A 6,620-nucleotide genomic window follows, 5' to 3' on the forward strand; every position below is an offset into this window, starting at 1 on the left:
TTGAGATCATTCTATCCATCAAAAACACTCTGTAGTTTAGTCGTGAATTGAGAATTTAGGGTTAGGTTTCCGCCGAAACCATCTCGGACCCACTGAGTTGTGGAACTCGGTACCACCGATTCGGCTCAGGCCATTGCACATGTGATTCTCGGTCTGACCGAGAATTGCAAACCGGTGTGACTGAGTTCAGGAGTTTGTGAAACCCTAGCAGTCTCGGTGCCACCGAACTGTGACTCGGTCTGACCGAGTTCACTAGTTTAGGTTCCAACAGCTGCTTCGGTATCATCCAGTTTACAAATCGGTTGATCCGAAATGCTTTCTGTGGAAAACTAAAACTAAGTTTTTGACTCATTCTTTTGCAAAAACCTCTGCATTTTGTGATGCTCATCCACTCTATCTCATCTATATCTATTCACAGGGTCTGCTGTCAGTGTTTGCAATATGTCTGATCAAAGTGACAGTCAGAACAAGTCCGAGGAGCAGGTTCACTTGAGTGAGGGCACTAGTCCCTCTAGCAGCTCAGATGATGGTAGTAGGAGCACCCCAAGCAACTTACCCAAAGCTGCCACCAGGGCCAGAAAGAAGAAAACTTCTGAATCTGAGGATGAAGACTATGTGGCAGTTGAGGATGAGGCCACTTCCAAGAAGAAAGTGGTTAAGAAGGAATATAGCACTGCTGCTGCCACTAAGCCTGGTATGAAAACCAAAGTGCCTGCAAAGAGAATTCCCATGTCTAAAGCCAGAGCCTCTACTCAAGTACCTTTGGAATCTGAACCCAAAGAAGCTGCTGCAGAAGGGAAGAAGAGGAAAGAGAGGGTCAAGAAGACTACTGCTAGAGTGCTTGGGAGATCCTCAATCATGAGAGATTCTGAAGAGGAAGAGGAAGAAGATGCTGCACCAGCACCCAAAGCTCAGAAGCTTCTGGGTGATGCCATCAGGGCAGGGGCTGTTCCATCTAAGCCTAAGACTGCTCCTAAGGCTGCCGCTCCAGCTCCAAAGCCAAAACCAAAGAGGAGCACGAGGAACATCCCTACTGAGGAGAAGAATAAGGCCCCAGTGCCTGAAGCTGAAATGGAAGAAGATGATGATGAGTCACATGTTTTGAGGAAGTTAAAGCCAAAAATTCGAGATCATAATGATGCTCATCCTGTAGCAGAAAACATGAAGATCAGGAAGGATTCAGGGTTGAGGCTATGGAGGGAGTCAGATCCATATGCCACCAGGAGAAGGACTGCTGTGGACTACAGGTTCCATACAAAGGAAGATCAGGATTTCTATGAGACAGTGATGCTTGACAAGAAACCAATAGTATGTGACATGAGATGGGTCGACTGGGAGTACATCAGGGAGAATGATGAACACTATCCAGGTGTATATGACAGCTTCAAGGCATGTGGAGTTGATGAGTTTGTGGCTCAGATGCTCACAAAATGGAATGATGAGCTTATCATGCAGATCTACTCCACAGCTCACTTCTACCCAGATGGAAGGATTGTCTGGATGTCTGAAGGTACGAGGTACCAGTCAACAATTGTAGAATGGGCGAAATTAATCAATGCTCCAAAAGAGAGTGAAGATGACTTGGATGTCTATGCCAACAAGAAGAAGGATCACAACACCATGGCACACATGTACAAGGAGATCCCAGATGCTGCTCTTGAGACACACAAGTTTGGATCTGTACATTACCTTCTGTCAGGCTTGCCAACTATAAACTGGATCCTCAGGCACACTCTCTTGCCAAAGTCAGGAGATCACAAGATGATCAGAGGCCATGCAATAAACTGTTGGAAATATGCACTAGAGGCAATAATAAATTAGTTATTATTATATCATATTGCATTGTTCATGATAATCGTTTATTATCCATGCTGGAATTGTATTGATAGGAAACTTAGATACATGTGTGGATACATAGACAACACCATGTCCCTAGTAAGCCTCTAGTTGACTAGCTCGTTGATCGATAGATGGTTACAGTTTCCTGACCATGGACATTGGATGTCGTTGATAACGGGATCACATCATTAGGAGAATGATGTGATGGACAAGACCCAATCCTAAGCCTAGCACAAGATCGTGTAGTTCGTATGCTAAAGCTTTTCTAATGTCAAGTATCATTTCCTTAGACCATGAGATTGTGCAACTCCCAGATACCGTAGGAGTGCTTTGGGTGTGCCAAATGTCACAACGTAACTGGGTGGCTATAAAGGTACACTACAGGTATCTCCTAAAGTGTCTGTTGGGTTGGCACGAATCGAGACTGGGATTTGTCACTCCGTGTAAACGGAGAGGTATCTCTGGGCCCACTCGGCAGGACATCATCATAATGTGCACAATGTGACCAAGGAGTTGATCACGGGATGATGTGTTACGGAACGAGTAAAGAGACTTGCCGGTAACGAGATTGAACAAGATATCGGGATACCGACGATCGAATCTCGGGCAAGTACTATACCGCTAGACAAAGGGAATTGTATACAGGATTGATTAAATCCTTGACATCGTGGTTCATCCGATGAGATCATCGTGGAGCATGTGGGAGCCAACATGGGTATCCAGATCCCGTTGTTGGTTATTGACCGGAGAGTTGTCTCGGCCATGTCTACATGACCCCCGAACCCGTAGGGTCTACACACTTAAGGTTCGATGATGCTAGGGTTATAGGGAAAGTATGTACGCGGTTACTGAATGTTGTTCGGAGTCCCGGATGAGATCCCGGACGTCACGACGAGTTCCGTAAAGGTCCAGAGGTAAAGATTAATATATAGGAAGTATGGTTTTGGCCACCGGAAGTGTTCCGGGCATCACCGGTAGTGTACCGGGACCAACCGGAGGGGTCCGGGGGTCCACCGAGAGGGGCCACCAGCCCCGGAGGCCTACATGGGCCAATAGTGGGAAGGGACCAGCCCCTAGGTGGGCTAGGGCGCCTCCCACCAAGGCCCTAGGCGCCTCCTAGAGGGGAGGGGGGCAAACCCTAGGGCAGATGGGCCTTAAGGCCCACCCTAGGCGCGCCTCCTCTCTCTCCCCCCTTGGCCGCAACCCTAGATGGGTTTTGGGGCTGCCGCCACCCCTAGGGAGGGAACCCTAGATGGGGGCGCAGTCCCTCCCATTCCCCTATATATACTTGAGGTATTGGGGGCTGCAAGATACACGAGATCATCTCCCTCTTGGCGCAGACCTACCTCTCTCCCTCCTCGTCTCTCGTAGTGCTTGGCGAAGCCCTGCTGGAGTTCCGCGCTCCTCCACCACCACCACGCTGTCGTGCTGCTGCTGGACGGAGTCTTCCCCAACCTCTCCTTCCTCCTTGCTGGATCAAGGCGTGGGAGACGTCTCCGTTTTGTACGTGTGTTGAACACGGAGGTGCCGTCCGTTCGGCGCTAGGATCATCGGTGATTTGGATCACGACGAGTATGACTCCATCAACCCCGTTCACTTGAACGCTTCCGCTTAGCGATCTACAAGGGTATGTAGATGCACTCTCCTTCCCCTCGTTGCTAGATTACTCCATAGATTGATCTTGGTGATGCGTAGAAAATTTTAAATTTCTGCTACGATCCCCAACAGTGGCATCATGAGCTAGGTCTATGCGTAGTTTCTATGAACGAGTAGAAAACAAAGCAGTTGTGGGCGTCGATATTGCCAATTTACTTGCCGTTACTAGTCTTATCTTGATTCGGCGGCATCGTGGGATGAAGCAGCCCGGACCGACCTTACACGTACTCTTACGTGAGACTGGTTCCACCGACTGACATGCACTAGTTGCATAAGGTGGCTAGCGGGTGTCTGTCTCTCCCACTTTAGTCGGATCGGATTCGATGAAAAGGGTCCTTATGAAGGGTAAATAGAAATTGGCATATCACGTTGTGGTTTTGGCGTAGGTAAGAACGTTCTTGCTAGAAACCTATAGCAGCCACGTAAAAACTTGCAACAACAATTAGAGGACGTCTAACTTGTTTTTGCAGCATATGCCGTGTGATGTGATATGGCCAAAAGGATGTGATGAGTGATATATGTGATGTATGAGATTGATCATGTTCTTGTAATAGGAATCACGACTTGCATGTCGATGAGTATGACAACCAGCAGGAGCCATAGGAGTTGTCTTAATTTATTTATGACCTGCGTGTCAATTTAAACGTCATGTAATTACTTTACTTTATTGCTAAAGCGTTAGCCATTGTAGTAGAAGTAATAGATGACGAGACAACTTCAAGAAGACACGATGATGGAGATCATGGTGTCATGCCGGTGACAACGATGATCATGGAGCCCCGAAGATGGAGATCAAAAGGAGCAAAATGATATTGGCCATATCATGTCACTATTTGATTGCATGTGATGTTTATCATGTTTTACATCTTATTTGCTTAGAACGACGGTAGCTTAAATAAGATGATCCCTCACTAAAATTTCAAGAAAAGTGTTCCCCCTAACTGTGCACCGTTGCGAAGGTTCATTGTTTCGAAGCACCACGTGATGATCGGGTGTGATAGATTCTAACGTTCGAATACAACGGGTGTTGACGAGCCTAGCATGTACAGACATGGCCTCGGGACACATGCGAAACACTTAGGTTGACTTGACGAGCCTAGCATGTACAGACATGGCCTCGGAACACGGAAGACTGAAAGGTCGAACATGAGTCGTATAGAAGATAAGATCAACATGAGATGTTCACCGTTGATGACTAGTCCGTCTCACGTGATGATCGGACACGGCCTAGTCGATTCGGATCATATTTCACTTAGATGACTAGAGGGATGTCTATCTGAGTGGGAGTTCATTAAATAATTTGATTAGATGAACTCAATTATCATGAACATAGTCTAAATTGTCTTTGCAAATATGTTGTAGATAAATAGCTCACGTTGTAGCTCCCTGTTTCAATACGTTCCTAGAGAAAGATTAAGTTGAAAGATATTGTAAGCAATGATGCGGACTAGGTCTGTAGTCCAAGGAGTGTCCTCACTGCTACACAGAAGGCTTACGTCTTTGATGCATCGCTCGATGTGCAAACCCCTACAACGTCGTCTGTGGATGTTGTGAACACCTGACAGACACATCCTGATGACTACTTGATAGTTTAGTGCACCATACTTTACGGCTTATAATCGGGATTCCAATGACGTTTTTGAACGCCATAAGACATATGAGATATTCCAAGAGCTGAAATTGGGATTTCAGGCGCATGCCCGTGTTGAGAGGTATGAGACCTCTGACAAGTTCTTTTGCCAACAAGATGGAGGAGAATAGCTCAGCTAGTGAGCAAGTGCTCAGAATGTCTGGGTGCTACAATCACTTAAAGCAGTGGGAGTTAAACTTCCAGATAAGATAGTGATTGATAGAGTTCTCTAGCCACTATCACTAAGCTACTAGATCTTCGTGATGAACTATGACATGCAAGGGATGGAGTTGATCCCGGAGCTGTTCGCGGTGCTTAAGACCGCAAAAGGTAGAAATCAAGAAGGAGCATCAAGTGTTGATGGTTTAACAAGACCACTGGTTTCAAGAAGGGCAAGGGCTAGAAGGGAAACTTCATGGATGGAAAACCAGTTGCCGCTCCAGTGAAGGAACCCAAGGTTGAACCCAAACCCGAGACTAAGTGCTTCTATTGTAAGGGGAACGGTCACTGGTAGCGGAATTACCCCAAATGCATGGTAGAAGGCTGGCAACTTCAACAAAGTATATACGTGTTGTTAATGTGTACCTCACTAGTACTCCTGGTAGCACCTGGGTATTGGATACCGGTTCAGTTGCTATTATTGGTGACTTGAAGCAAAAGCTACGGACTAAACGGAGACTGGCTAAGGGCGAGGTGACGATGTGTGTTGAAAGTATTTCCAAAGTTTATGAGATCACCATCGCACGCTCCATCTACCTTCGGGATTAGTATTGAACCTAGATAAACGTTATCAGGTGTCTACGTTGAGCATGAATATGATTAGATCATGTTCATTGCAATACGGTTATTCATTTAAATTAGAGAATAATGGTTATTCTGTTTACATGAATAATACCTTTCATGGTCATGCACCCTATGTGAATGGTTCATTGAATCTCGGTCGTGGTAATACACATGTTCATGCCAAAAGATGTAGAGTTAATAATGATAGTACCACTTTCTTATGGCATTGCCGCTTAGGTCATATTGGCGTAAGATGCATGAAGAAACTCCATATCGATGGATGTTTGGAGTCACTTGATTTTGAATCGCTTGACACATGCGAGCCATGCCTCATGAGCAGGATGACTAAGACCCCGTTTTCAGGTACAATGAAACGGGCAAGTGACTTGTTGGAAATCATACATGCTGATGCGTGTGATCCAATGAGAATTGAAGCGTGCGGTGGATATCGCTATTTTCTCATCTTCACTGACGATTTGAGTAGATATAGGTATATTTACTTAATGAAGCACAAGTCTGAAACGTTTGAAAAGTTCAAGCTATTTCAGAGTGAAGTTAAGAATCATCATAACAAGAAGATCAAATTCCTACGATCTGATCAATGAGAATTTCTGAGTTATGAGTTTAGCAAACACTTAAGACATTGTGGAATTGTTTCACAGTTGAAGCCACCTGGAACACCACAAGGTAATGGTGTGTCCGGACGTCATAA

The sequence above is a fragment of the Triticum urartu genome, chromosome 5, assembly GCF_003073215.2.
Source record: "Triticum urartu cultivar G1812 chromosome 5, Tu2.1, whole genome shotgun sequence".
NCBI classification, from domain to species: Eukaryota; Viridiplantae; Streptophyta; class Magnoliopsida; order Poales; family Poaceae; genus Triticum; species Triticum urartu.